The 14,997-nt window shown below is 44.5% G+C and overlaps 1 protein-coding gene across 6 annotated transcripts in view; it reads left to right on the top strand.

The window, feature by feature from the left end:
• Positions 1-14,997, top strand: part of LOC100869899 (zinc finger C4H2 domain-containing protein) — a 244,152-nt gene that overhangs the window by 117,647 nt on the left and 111,508 nt on the right. For 4 of the 6 annotated variants that reach the window (XM_086910617.1, XM_086910611.1, XM_086910613.1 and 1 more), the window contains exon 5: positions 1,268-1,735. The exons of the other annotated variants lie outside the window; for them this stretch is intronic. The gene's annotated coding sequence lies outside the window, so the exon portion shown is untranslated. The remainder of the gene's footprint in view (positions 1-1,267; positions 1,736-14,997) is intronic. 6 annotated transcript variants of the gene reach the window in all.

Genomic DNA, 14,997 nt, shown 5'->3' with positions numbered 1-14,997 from the left:
TAATTTCCTAACAGGCGAATTCTAAGCGCAATTAGATGGATTGAAAACTGAGAGAATCGAAGTGCTTTATACGCACCATTTCAAATTTCGTATTTACGATACGAGTTCCAATTATGATTCGTGGGAATAATCGTCGATGCGACGACTATTATTTATCCACGCCGCTTCCATAATTCGCCTCGTGAATGAACCTTGACGCGTCGATTGATTTATAGGTCACGATAGGTGCTATTGCTATTCCCGTCGATCGAATCCAATTCGCCGAATTGAAATTTCTTCCAGTTGAAAAGAATCGATCGATTAAAATTGGATGAAAGTATTTATATATATCTTATTATATATACGATTTTAGTGGATTTGTTCGATCTTTTTCGGGTTTATAACGTATTAAAGAAAATTGATTGATTAATAAATTTATCCATCCAATATCTCGTGTATTTTGATCGATCGTGTCCATATTTGCCAATTTAAATTTCCCGTCATCAAAATCATGAAAAGTCACGTATTAAGTTTATTTGTTACAAAGTTTGCCGAGTAATAAAATATATTTACACATTCAGAGCGAAAAATGACGGCGAAATATTAAATTGCATGTATAAATCGAAATCGAATTCATCTCGTATGGATCGTGTGAAAAACGTATTATGATTTCTTCTAAAGTTTTGATACAATAACATTTTAATTCTTCGATCTTTTAATCTTAGTTCTGGTGAACATTAACATTTCGCATTTTACGTTTTGTGCCGCGCGACGAAATTTCGATGCGTGGCATACAGCTCGAGGAAAAAATCCAATTGGCCCCTGGACGATGAATGGGAGAATAAAAAAGAGGAGAAATAGAAAAGAGGAGGGCGTGTTCGTGCGTGCATATTCGGGTGACAAGTAACGTTACATTCACCGTGGGAAAATGTTCGACAATGGCACGCCAGAGACGCGTAAATCCGTCCGTTTTCTCGTGACGAAGAAAATACACGAATATATTACAAACATACACGAATTATTACTAAGAAAAATCGCATATCCTCGATTCTCTCCTCGATCTGTTTCGATAAACCGTGATTTCAAATTGTAAGTAATCGTTCGAAATATAATAATCCTGCTACTCCAATGTTATCCAATCTTTTATTTCACGTAATTTTAAAATCCTAGGAATAATTCGTGACACGGTTCAAACTATCAAATTAAATCTCGCTTCAAACTCGTCCATTAAAATTTCGAAACGACCCGAAATCTAACAAACCCTCCCCCTTTTCTTCGCTTTTTCCAGAATCCATTTCCCGCAAAATTCGAAGAAGAGAGCCGCCACCACCACGTGACCAATTTCTTTTCCTCGAGAAGGAGAGGAGGGAGGCCTTGCCAATAAGGAAAATGGCACGGAGGCGTCATCGTGGCCCGACTGCTCCGCTCCACACATGCATCGGATACAAAGGGAGCCCGGAATAGAACCGTGTTATGTGCTCGCTACGAGCGAGGAGGAAGCTGTCCTGCGGCCAGCTTGGAAAGATAAGAAAAATGGGCGGCCAGCCCCTGCTCGTAACCGCAGAAGTTGTAATTATACAGTGATATTACTACCGAGGAATAAGGCCCATAAGCGTGTGTACACGCGGTGGAAGAGTCGTTCTCGACCGTCATTTCACCCCTCTCCTCCCGAATCTGGATGAAGATACGTGGACAAGAGATAACACGGAGAAGGAGGAATTTATCGTTGGGGTCCTCGGTTGGAGCCGGTTAAAGGGTGAGTCCTCCTCGTGGCATCTCAATTAACGAGGAATTCACGTTGTTGTCCCGCCAGTCGATGCGTGCATGTTGTCCCTACCGGCTACCGGACTCCTCCCTTCTCGCTCTTTTTCAGAGTGGCGGCCACCGAAAATATAACCGGTCGATTGGTTGGCGCGATAGAGGAGAGCCGCCTCTGGAAATCGTGTGTAGAAAGATTCTCTTTTTTTTTTCTTTCTGCTCGAGATCGAGCTCGAGATATCGTCCTCGAGGAACCTCGCAAGAACTGGAAACGTGTTTTTTCGGTGTAATTGGGTGAGATTGAGGCAAGTTGTACAAGGATACGTAGAATCGTAAATTTCCTTATGGTGGCTCGTGATGATGGAAGTAGAATTAAAGCAAGTGATTAAGGGAACGCATCGCGATGATTGTTGGATTAGAAGAATAGTTTTGAGAGGATGGTTTCTTGGAATGGAGAAACTTACGAGTTTGCATTCGGATGATGCGACGAAAGAAAAGAATCCCTCCAAAATTTGGTTGATTCGACCTGTGGATTAGTAATATTCGATTCGCAGACGCAGGGGCGGCTTAATTCGAGCCCCGAAAATTTCCCCCTCTAATTCGATTAATTTAATTAACAACGGTTTAATTAACGCTACGCTGCCCACCGCTGCCGCACTGTTCCGCCATATCTATTCGCGCTACGATACGCGAAATAATAACGCGACATTTGTCCCGCTGCTTGAGCGCAGTTGCGCCGAGGATTCGAGGAGTCGTCGCGTCTGTAATTTGGTTAATTTAATCAACAACGTTCGGTTAATTGCCCGTGGCGGGTTTTTGTCTTTCGTCATCCCGCCGTCACGGGATGCAATTTGCAGGATCACGGATAAGGCGAGGTAAATATTGGAGGGGTGATCCGTGACTCGAAACAATCGTAATTGCTCGTCTCGTCGAGGAGAAGATAGGTCGGGGTTGTGTTAAACGAAAGCACGATTACACTGAGTGGGTGAACCGGTTTTCTGGCTGAGCTCTCTTTCTCTCTCTCTCTCTCTCTCTTCTAAATCTGATTAAAGATACCGATGTTGGAGAGGAGGGGGGAAGGGGTATTTATTTGTTATCTAACCTCGACGAAAATGAATCTGTGTTCCGCGACCCGCATCCACCTTTAATCGCGGCGCGATACGTGAAATTTCTTTCCTAACCGATTTAACCGGTGCAAGATTGGAAGGAAGGATTTAGGAGAATTAAACTTCTTTCGAAATCTTATTTTAATCGGAGTTGCATTGGCGAGAGGAGAGGAGAGCAAACGAAAGTGCGGGTTTTGATTGTGAATAATATTCTTCTCGAAGAATATAATCTTAATTTTGTCAACAGGTTTGACTTGGCATGAATCTGAATCCGATCGATCCAAACGATTTGTAATTTAATCGTCGTTAAAAAAAAAAGGAGGGGGATCTGAAGCTGATCCTTGCTTCATCCTCTCCCAATTTTCATTTCGATCCATCGCAAACGAATTCCCTGTATAAAAGCGAAGAGACACCGTGAAGAGGACAGGGATTCGTCGATTAATCCCGACGAACCGAACTTTAATAAAGCAAGCAATTCAACCGTACCAGCTGTATTACGTATTTACGTAACAATGGCGGCAGCAACAGGAGGAAGCTCTTCCTCGCGCTCCAGTTGACAAAGTCAAGTCCCTCCATCAGCGCCATTTCCGCCGGTTCGACGGTAATCTCGACGGCGCGAAGGGCTTCTTCGTAACAACGATTGTCATCCGGAACCCCTGTCGACCCCGTCTTTGTATGCGCCCTCTCCGCATCCTCTAATCGCCTTGTAAATGTCGGTCACGGATACCGATTCGGTCGCCAATTCTCGTTTGCCACGTGTAATGCAAACGTACGTTGCCTCGATAATATTCGCGTTACATTTTGGAATTAATGGATTCCGATAAAAAGAGGGGATAAAAAGGTGTTGTCGAATTTGGATGGATGGAAGATGGAAGTTTTAACCAGGAAGGTATTTTTTCATTTTCCTGTTTCCTTCTAAGAAAATATGGTATAAATTGTTTTTCGATAGAAATATATTTACGCGTATTATATTTTGAATATGACGGAATCGGTGGTGGTTTAAGATTTTATGCGAAAATATAATTAATCCCAGAATCGATGCATTACGAATTTATTATACGTATATACATATGGATTGTAAAATCTGGGTAACGAGGGGTAGAAAGTAAAACGATTCCCTTCGAAAGTCCAACGATTGAATTGATCTCGAGATTGAAAGAACCGATTGAAAACCAGCTGTAAAAATATTTACAAAAATCAACTCGATCAAAAGCGAACGATTTTTCTTTCATTTTTCACCTCCACGCTTTACGATTGCACGAACTTCTTTTAAAAATTTCTGTTACAGAATTCAATTTTTCTCTTTGCTGTTTATAAATTCATTCGTATTCTCCTCTCGACGAATAAACGATTCATATATACACACGTCTCTTCGTAACGGCGCTCTGTCTTCGTGCTCGCTCTCCGCATCCCTTGATCGCTTCATAAACGTCGGTCAAGAATACCGCGAATGACGATGACACGTAGTAGGACGACGCGTATCCTGCCCTCCTCTTCTGCCGATCCACTCGACACTCGCCCCTTTCCCCTTATGATAAGTGGATCCCGACCTCGCCTCGCCCTCTCACGCCGCATATATCCGAGAACTATATTTTTCAGTGTCAAAAGTAAGACGATTTTTCCACCCCTGCACCGGGCTCCCTTTCGCTTTATGCGAGGGGAAGGGATGAAATCGTAGGATCCGACGCTTGCCTCAGCGACTTTTCTCAGAGTTCTTCGTGGCTGGAATCTGGAACCGATGGGACCATCCAGTCCACGGGGGGAGGGGGGGGAGGGGGAAGGACGGAAGGGGGAATGTAGTTTGGGAATCGATAAAGTGTTTTTCGGAGTTTTGATGGGGAGGGGAGGGAAAAAAAGGAGGAAAGAAAGAGGAGAGGAGGGATATCATCGATATTGATATGGTAACCGAGGATACTTTCTTTTCTCTCTCTCTCTCTCTCTCTCTTCGCGTGTTATTTATTAGGTATTTAGGTGGATAGGAGATAGGTGTAGGCGAAGAGGGTGTGTTTTTTCCTTGGACGTAGGCAGTTTTACATGTGTAATGGAAATCATGTGATGGATAGGGATCTATTCTATTTGTCCGAGTGATATATATATATCATTGAAAAAGAGAGATCTGAGAAGAGGAATTGGAATACGATCAAAAGTTTGCCCGAGTTAAGATAAGGGGGTTGAAGGGAAGGGAGAATCTTTACCAGGGAAGAGAATTGATACGATCGAAGTTACTCTCTTATCTTGTCCGTTTCATCTATGTAAGAGTTACAGAAGAGTTATAGAAGGGGATGTGTAGCTACTAACTGTATGTATGATTTATATCGCTTAAATTAACCGCCTTGACTCCACGCATTTTGAAACCGCGGAATGGAAGATGTTAAACTTTCATCCCCCGGAGAAAACCGTGTTAACGAGCTTTCGAGTGCTTTCGAGAAATATGAAATCTCGTCCGCTCTAAAATTAACCCCCTTAATTCGACGAGGAGAGGAAAAAAAAGAAGATATCCATCCCCTCCCCCGAGATTGAAAATCTCTCATAGAGAGACTAAATTAACCCCCCTCCCCCTTTCAACTCGCGATCTCTAACGAATTTCTAACTTTTCCAGAGAGCTCCACGAAAATTGCGAGCGAAAATCTCGACATCGAGTCGAGAAATTCCTTCGTCCCTTCGCCATTTACGACCGCCGTTTTGTTTAGCGCGAGGGGATGAAAACGCGAGAAGGAAAACGAAAGGGAAGGGAAGTAAAAATGGAAGTGATAAAACTATCCGGGATGATTATCGAGGACCACTTCCCAAAAAGTGGCAAAGAACGGACGGGGCCGTGCCATGGTACGCTTGGTTGCCGCGGCATTTTTCATCGAGCGGACGGGAAATCGAAGGGGTGAGCGAGTGCCGTGTATGAAATTCGAGAATTCTAACCAGCGGTGGAGAAACTCGCTCGAAGGTGACGAAGTGACAGGGGTTAATGGACGATTAAGTCGAGGGTGGAGAGCTGGTTACAGAGGGGAGAGCCGAGTCGGAGAAATTCTCGATGATTGGACGATTTATGAAATAAAATCAATCGAAGGTTTCGAACATTCGATGATTGAAGATTATTAGAAGAAATATTATTTTTCTATCGAAGTTATTCTTTTAAAATCACTTTTACTTTTTTTTTTTTTTTTTTTTTTTTTTACGAACGGTGAGAAATATTCTTCTACGCTCAGAAATTGATCTGTTCGTTCTACTCGCACATCGACTATGAAAATAGTGGAAGGGAAGTTAATGGAAAACTGGGAGCGATTCTTTCCAAAAATAGAGCAAGTTCGATAAATGAAATATTCTTTATTCGAGAGGAGAGACGAGAAATTCGTATGTTTTTCAAATAATCGTTGGAAAAGTAAGATAGAAAAAAGTATTTTTCCCGAAAATGGAAGAAACAGATAGAGAGATACGGGTACAGGATTGGGAAAGATCGGGAATTTCCAATTCGCATTTCCTTCTTGTTATCTGGAACAATGATGAGGAGGATAATCAAAAGCAGCGATACGTGCTTGAGATGTGGAAACGGCTCTCAAAGTTTATCACATATATACAAGAAGCACGTTTCCCTCGTGTGGCCTCGTTGCTGCGGATGTAACACAGTTATAACGTTGTACAAATGTTAATGGCGAGGATCAAACGAAAGTCCCTCCCCTAAGTCACGGACAGTGATCGTGGACAAAAGGACGATGCTGTTTAGCGAACAAGGGAGAAAGCATCCACGTGCCTATCATGGAAACCTCGATCCGCTTTCTCCTTACAGTGAATCATTTGCGCTTTGTCAATCCTAGCTGTTTCCTCGATCCTATCAAACCTTTCTTCCTTTTCTTCTTCTTTTTTTTTTTTTTTTGTATTATACGCGTTAGAAGGCAATTGAATCGAAGATTATCGTAATTCGTCATTTGTTGGATCTTTCAATTTTTGCAAAATATAGAAGACAAATTGATTGGAAAAGTATATGCACAAAATTCTCGACAACGAGGAAATTTTCATAATCAAACTCGAAACACGAATAATGGAAAGGGCGGCGGAAGCAATCAAGCACCGGAGCGGAGGAGCTATCGTCAAAGAAATCCTAATCATCGTTTACAATGGGATTATTAAAATTTATAATTAAATCTCACGTTGGGATTATAATCAGAAGGGCTACAACGTCCCTCCAATTTCACCCAGTGGCCCAAAGGTGAACCGCTCTGTTATTCGTTACAGTATATTTACAAAGTTCGACGAAACGTGTAACGCGTTTCGTGTCGCAACTTCACCAGCCTAGCGTTTCGTCATTTTCGTCGTGACTAGGCTAGGAACAATAATTTAAAGCGAAGTAAAGCTGGAGGCAACGAAAGTAATCAGTAGCGAGGCAAAAACCGACAGAAAATTAAAATAAATTCTTAGATCAACTTTTACTTCTTTTTACACATTTCTCGCGGAATTTTCGAGTTAATAATCTCCAACGGGGCTCGTCGTACCGTAAATTTTTCCACGAAAGCCTGATCATTTACAATCGCGGCCCGTCGCGCCTATAAAAGCCCGGTGTCCGAGCCAGACACTCGTAAAACGGGGGAACCGCACGATCGAACCACACCCGCTGGACAGAGAAATGGATTTTACCTCGCCGATGGAAGCAATCGAATTCGCTGAATTTCGAGAGCGGGCCGGATTTCTTATCTCCTCGAAGCATCTTCTCCTGATATGGATCGTATTCCAATTAGAATAGCGCGCTATTTCAACATCCACCGTGACGTTTATAGAAACGATTCGATCATCAAGATTGGACATTTCTTCTTACCGAATAATTATTTTATTACCCACCTCTTCAACGCGTATTAACTCGAATACCGATGCGGGACGGCTCAACTTAAATTTCTCAACGCGTATTACTCTTCCAAACGCGAAATCCAAAGCGGGGTAGCCCGCAAGATAATCATCGAACGTTTAATCTCCAACCGAGTGGACCAAGTCTCGACGGGGCGCTTGCCTCGGCGGTGTCCAGATCTACTTGGCCGATTAACGCGACGGGAAAGGCGGCGCAGGATGCATCGTCGTCGAGGAATGTGGACGCGTAGGTTCGAAACGAGATCGAAATCCATCCCACCCGGCGGTTTTCGAGGGAATCGAGATTCACTTGCAGGTGAAGAATCTGTTGAGGGACACGCGAAGAAGCGGCTTAAGATCGGTTAATCGGCTTATCGAGCTGACTGACTCGAAGCGAGCCGAAACTCGACTTGGAGAGCGTGCAGGGAAGCGTTTTTAAGCGGAGAGGCTGGCTCTGATGGGCCGAAACGCTCGCGAGACGCCGGATATGTAAATACTTTTTCCTTCGATACGGATTTACCCGATTTCCATGAGAGAGGGTCGTCGCCTAACTCGATCGCTTTCGGAGTTTGTAGTACGTTTATGTTAAGTGTATAAGGAGTACAAGGTAGTATAGCGTAAAGTGGTTTGGATTGAATTTTTTTTTTATCCGGTGTTTATAATTGACAGATCGCGAGTTTTTGATTGATTATTGAATGAAGATTCGTTTAATTGTTCCTCGATATTGTTGTATTTCGGATATTTTGTTTTGAGATGGGTTTCAGTGTTCTGGAGAAAGAGGAATTGGAAGAAATTGAATTTTGACAAACCGTGAAGTCTTTTTTTTGCTCATTTTGATTTGTTAAACTTTTTTCTGATTGACTTTGATCCTTCTTGGTTTGAAACTATGTAAATTTGTGAATCACACAACTTCGAAGACACATATTCAAGTTTTCTTGCGTGAATGCACGAATCTTAATAATTAGAAACTCGAGATATTTTGTGAAACATTTAGAAATTATTTATATTTGATCGTTAATAAGTTAGCAATTGCACGCGAATCGAATCTAGATTCTATTGAAATAAATGGATAAATATATCCAGAATTGTTAATTATTATATTTGATAATTATTTCCGGAATAAACTGGCACGGAAGCAAATAACAACAAATATAATAGGAAATCTAATAATACAAAAGCCAAATCTGATTGAAACAATAATCGAATGATACAAATACAAAACGTAATTGCAATTAATTTTCCAATAATCTCACCTCGTCCTACATACTTGCACACACTCCAACAATCACTTGGAATGGAACACTTCTTAATCTCTTATAAAGGAAAGAAATGTTTGTCGAACAAGAAATTTTTTTCAAGCAATAACTACTAGAGTGTTAAACTTCGTTGCTAAACTTAAGAAAGAGAAATTTAATTCGAGAAGAAAAGAAAAAAGAAAATCTCTTTCGTTCGTCCCTACTTCACTTACCGTTCTCTCAAAAAAAAAAAAAAAAAAATTATCTCCGGAAAAGGGAAGCGCCATAACCAACCCTTTATTATCTATTATCAGGAACCCGGTCTCAGTCGACTGGAATTCCTCGATGGTTCGAAACAAGCTTCCATTCGAAGGGACACGCGTAACACGGAAGCGCGCGATAAAAAGAGTGCAAGGAAGGGATGGAAAATAAATGAATGGAATCTACCGATGAAGGGAGGAGTGGTGCTCGTGGCTGACATTCATTTTCCGGCTCTCTTTAATGCCGCGCATTAATCTCCCTCCTTGATCCTCGCAGGAGTACAAAACACGGAATCTCCCCTCCTCCTTTCCACCCCTTTTTTTCCTCTCGATTTTCTTAAACACCGAAGTGAGTGTGTTTTCCTGGCCACTCTCGTTCGCTGAAGGGAGCAGACAGATCCGTGAAAGAAACGAGAGAGAGAGAGAGAGAGCAAATTGTCGGCTCGTTTCGTTCGACGTGAAGGGGTGAAAAGTGAGAGGGCAGGCATAATGGAATAGAGGGGAGGAATAGGAGAAAAGGGCTGACTGCATCTTTCCACTATTCGTGTCAGTCAGTTAGCCTTATCTGAGTCGCGACTGTCGATCTGGAATGAAAAGATAGTAGCAAGGGCGAACAATGAGGGCGAGCCTTTTATTAGTGGAAGGAGAGTGGAGGGAGAGATGGTCACGCGGTGAATAACACGAATTAAGCACGAAGAGTCGGTTGTTCTCTCGTGGCCGGGGAAGCGCGTGCTGTTTGAAGGGTATTCTTGGTCGAGGATGATGGTTATGACGCGAGATTGGGTTAGATCGTGGAGATTAGCGCGCGTTTTGTATTTCTAGCAGAGATGGACACGTGTACTCATTGTGTTTTAGGATGTGGGACATTGTGCTCGATGGTCCAGCGAAACGGAAACAAATATGCGAATTGGACATTTCGGAGTAAACAAACGGAGAAATTCGCGTCAACGAATCGAGCGCATGATCGAAATGGCGAAGAACGATAAACGTGTGATATACGTTGAAAGCTCAATGAATTTCTAGAAGAGAAAAAAATGGGAATAATAATCACTGTGTTGATTTAACCAAGTAAGTTCTCCGATATCCAAGATGAATTTTAACGAACAGAAATCTCTTCTCACCTTCCTCGCTTTTCCAATTATTCCCCCTTAATTTATCCCTTTCTAATTTCTGTTCGGAAAAAAGTAAATTTATTTGGATTCAACGCGCCCGTTCCCTAATCTGTTTGGAGTATATCGAGCGTAAAGCGTTCGCCAGGAACGCGACAGGGCGGGAAGATGTGTTGGCGTCTGGTGGCTCAGCAACAACGCCCAAACCTTCCATCCTTGGGCGTTCGCGTGTGTACGTTTCCCGCGGGTAAACGTCATTTTCTCGAGATGTGTATAAAGTGTATAGAAAGCCCTCCGCGCAATGCACGTTGAAACACTTCATACCAAAAGTGATTCTCTCTCTCTCTCTCTCTCTCTCTTTCTCCATCCCAAAACCTTGTAAACAGCTCGTTGAATGGCTTCAGCATTACCCGATCTTAATAAGGAACCAACATGTCGAGCCGTTGAAAGATAGCATTCGAGGATTTAGGAGCTTGCTCGCCGTCTAATAATTTTCTGCAACACACTTGCTTCTACTTTTCTCCCAGATAGGGAAAAGAACCACTTTGCCGTGAATTCACTCCGCCCAGGATCTTAATTATCGCGAGCAGCACGACAAGTTGCTCGATGCTTGGAAGAATATCGAGCCGCTCTGTGCAACTGTAAGAGATGTATAGTTGGACGGATGACTCGACGCTTAACAAAAAATGAAGCAAACCGACAAATTTTTCGCCTCTCTTGCGTTCGTCTCCTCTTGAAGATTGGCATCACGTCTGGCTAGGATCGATCGAGGACCGGGAGCGGCACACGTGGCTCCAAGACGGCCATAATGACCTCAAAGAGAACACAAGGAGGAGGAATCTTTCCCGGAGGAAGTTGATCGCAACGGAGGAGGCTCACGTGGCGGAGCAAAAGGTTGGGAATAAATTGTGCCGATCGAAATTCCCATGGACGAGCGGATCGGAAATGGGAATGACGTATAAAGGAGCCAGAGCACGTAGGGTCAGTTTACCAGGCGCGGGCATATCCTGTACACCGTCGAAGAATCCTCCTCCCCTCGGCAAATCTCGTGTACTACGTCCAACTCGTCGCATGACCCTGGCCGACGGGGCCTGCAGTTGAATACTGATCGGTCCTCCCCTCCTCCTCGAAGAAGCCTGAAACGGTTCTCTCGTCCCTTTGTAAAATCAGTAGCGAGCCTTTTTTGCTCGAGCATCCTTGCTCCCTTTATACTCGCATTCCTTTCTCTCGTCGTCTCGTTGCCGTCCGCGTTATGTATCTTCTCGAGGACGCGTCCGGCTCGTTACGTTTCCCCCTCGTCGCCAAGGATAAGGAGAAAGGCCGCATTAACGTGCTCCTCTCTTTCCTCTCCCATTCCTTTTACGAGAGGAGACCGCAGGAAAATAGGAAATATTCCGGTTGGATTCTTCTCTCCCGTTTCCTTTCGAGGATCAGGCTCCTCGAGTTAGGTGGGATGGAATGGAAGAAGGGTAGTGAATTATTTTGCGAGGAATAATAGGATATCTGTTCGCACGTATCGAAGTGGTATAGCGGATAATAGGAATTAACGAAACGGTGGAGAGGAAGAGACGATCGAAAGAAACGATTATTCAACTTTCTCGACTCGTTGGTGATCGGTGAACCAACGTAATCAACGAAGATGTTTTTTTTTTTGTTTGCATCGAGGCACCGAGGTTGTGACAGATTCGATTCGAATCTGGGGAAGGCAACGTTTCGATTCGATTTCTTTCGGGAAAGTTGTTAAGAGAGAGGGATCGCCGTGAGTACGTACCTGTTCCATCGATTCGTTTCGTGTACCGATCAGATAAGCCAGGTAGCCCGATCTCCTCCTTCTCGTCTGATTCTGACAACTTCTTTTACTTTCCCTCTCTTTCCCTTTTTCGATCTCGTCTCTTGCACCCCAAGTGGACACCATTTTTCCCTCCCTTCCTTCCATCGACCGGCATACCGATCTCGTTCATAAAAAATTCCCTCTTTCGAGTCTACCTTTCATCTCGGCACGGAATCTCGGGGCCGGATTACCACGTACCAAGCGGCACATCTGCCTTCTACCGTCGCGGAAATATACTTTAATTTACCGGCTGTCAAAGCGTGCCAGTTCCTTCCGTGTTCCTTCCCCTTATCAGTGTCCCGTACAATTCTATCCAATCCACCCCTCTATCTCTCTCTCTCTCTCTCTTACCATCCCTTCTTTTTTTTTTTTTTTTTTTTTTACATCGTCGTTTCCTCGCTTCACTTCCTTTTTTTTTCTCTCTCTTTTTTTTTTTTTCGCTTCCTACGACTAGTAGTAGTACGTAGCCTGCCACTTCCTTCCTCCACCGCCGCCACACTGTCTTGCCACGCGTCTTCCAGCACGCGCCCCCTGCATATAGATTTCCCTCCGCAGACGGGGAGGGGGACAGGGATGGCCGCCGCCTCCCTGTCTCGCGAGTTAAAGCGGACGTCACCTAACGTCGCCACGGTAATCTATTTACGTCAAGGATATCGAGATAGCTACACCCAGACGAGATTAGCTTCGATCCTCCCTTCCCTCCTCCCGTCTTGTCTCCCGCCACCACGCTCGGTTAATTTCATTTTTGGTATCGTTAGCGGCAGCTGATCGCGAGCGTCTGAAGGGGAGGGACTCCCCCTGTCTGGACTCCCCCCCTCTCCTCCTCCTCTCACGGCCGCGATACAGTTTGTAATTCGATGGCTGGCGTGATGGAATTAACACAGTCTTTGTGAACGGATGAGGCCGGTGGATGTGAAAAGGGGTGGTGGAAGAGGAAGAGAGAGAGGAAACGCGCCACACGCTCGCCTCCTCATTTCTCCTGCGCGCGAATACTTGATGAGACGTAGACGACCAAAGAGAGAAGAAGTTTTTGGGGAAGGAATTTTGGAATGCGAGAAATTGGGAAGGGGGAGGAGGATAAGTCGGCGAGGGATAATTGAGGGAAGGTGAATGGGAGGATGATCGTGTCGGGAGAAGACGTGAAAAGATCTTTTTGGAATGTTAAGAGGGAAACCGGGAAACCTTTTCTCTCGAGTTTTACTGACTTCTTAGCTAATTTCGAAGCTGATGATTTCGTTCTCATACATCGAAGCAAAAAAAAAAAACGAGTCACCTAATATCAATCAGATGTGATACTACAATCTCCACGAGTCGTTTTAAAACGTAATCGAAATCGACGAGTTGCATCGAGCTTGCTCGAAAATTTCTTTTCGCCGTTTCTCGAGCACGAAAAAAAAAAAAAAAAAAGGAAAAATCGCAGGAAAGCAATAATTCAGACATCAGATTTCTCAACAGGGCCACTCATTCGATGCGCGCGTTTACTCGCTCCGAGAAATCCAGGCTCGCGCAAGTGTCTCTCGGGCAACCGCGGCACGTCCTCCAGACAGACATTTCCTTCCGAGGCACGTAGCGTCTCGTGGCCGTGCCCGAAGAATATGCACGAGTACCGCTCCCCTCCCTTCAATCCGCGCGAATCGGAGGGCCTCGGGGCGATTTCTGAAAACGTCGCCATCTCCCCGGGACGTTTCTTCCGGTTACACAACTTCTCCTCTTGTCTTATCTCTCATCGTATCCCCCCATTTCCATCTCGTCTCGTCCTACCCCCTCCCCCTCCCTCCATTTCGCTCTCAATTTCTCCGCGAAAGGACGGCCCTTCCACTTCGTTCGCCTCGTTACGCTCCATCATTCCTCTCCTTTCAATTCCTCTTCCCCCGTCGACTTGCTGCAGTTTGTTGTTTCTTTTCTCCTTCCTCCTCTCGAGAAATTTTCTTTCGTTCAAATATTCTTCTTCTTCAAAGAAAGAGGGTGTAGAGGCGGTGGGTAAACACGGGATGGATTTGGAAAGGGTTGAAAAGAAGGGGGCCGCCGCGTCCTCCTCGGGGATCGTTTTCGCGCCCGCGATTCCGCGGAAACGAGCTCGCGAGTGAATGAGATCGCGCCAAGAGATTCTTCGTCCCTTGGAATAAGCCAACAGCCCCGCGTGTTTGTAGCGTTGATTGCGCGACGAATGGCGGAAAAGCGTGAAAGGGGGTGGAAGAGAGGAGATTCTCTGCATATGCGAGTATAGGAGACACTTGGTTGGAGGAGGGAAAGGGGCTAGGTATAAGAATGGAAAGGAAATGATCGATAGGAGGAGATGGTTGATCGAAGATGAGAGCGAAGAAAATGGGAGATCGACGTTGTCTGCGAGTCTTCAAGCTGGTGGATTCCATTCCGCAGCCGGGATTGTCTGTCCGTTTTTCAGCGGGCGTCCGCGCGCGATTCCTCGCGGGGGACGTTAGTGAAATTGATTGGCGCGGCTTGCTCCTGGCATTTTCGAATCGTTTGGTAAATTGGAATTTAAGAGAATTGACTTGTCTTTCTTGGGACGAAGAAAATTAGAGCGACGATTTTTCGTTCGTCCTTGGGGAAAAAAGAAACTTGGAATCGTCATAGAGTCGAGAGTTGTCAATTCCCACTTTATTTCATTCCCGTTATTTCGACGTTGCGCGACGTTGAAAGTCGATCCCTTTCGCGAATTCTTCCCAATCTCCTCTTCCACAAATCTATATTATTTTTAATTCTTTCCGCTCCTTTCTCGCAATTTTCTTCCCTTCCCCTCCTCCTCCTCCTCCCTAATTGGCTATTTTGACTATGTTATCCATAAGCGATTGAACGACGGGTCTTGATCTTTCTATTTTTCCCCTCTCCCCTCCTTCCACGATCTCGTAAAATCTTTTCGAAGATTCGGAT

The sequence above is a fragment of the Apis florea genome, unplaced genomic scaffold (assembly GCF_048593485.1).
Source record: "Apis florea isolate Af1SG1 unplaced genomic scaffold, ASM4859348v1 contig_3193_pilon, whole genome shotgun sequence".
Taxonomy (NCBI): domain Eukaryota; kingdom Metazoa; phylum Arthropoda; class Insecta; order Hymenoptera; family Apidae; genus Apis; species Apis florea.
Note: the sequence above shows the minus strand (reverse complement) of the source record. Positions and strands in the feature narration are given on the sequence as shown.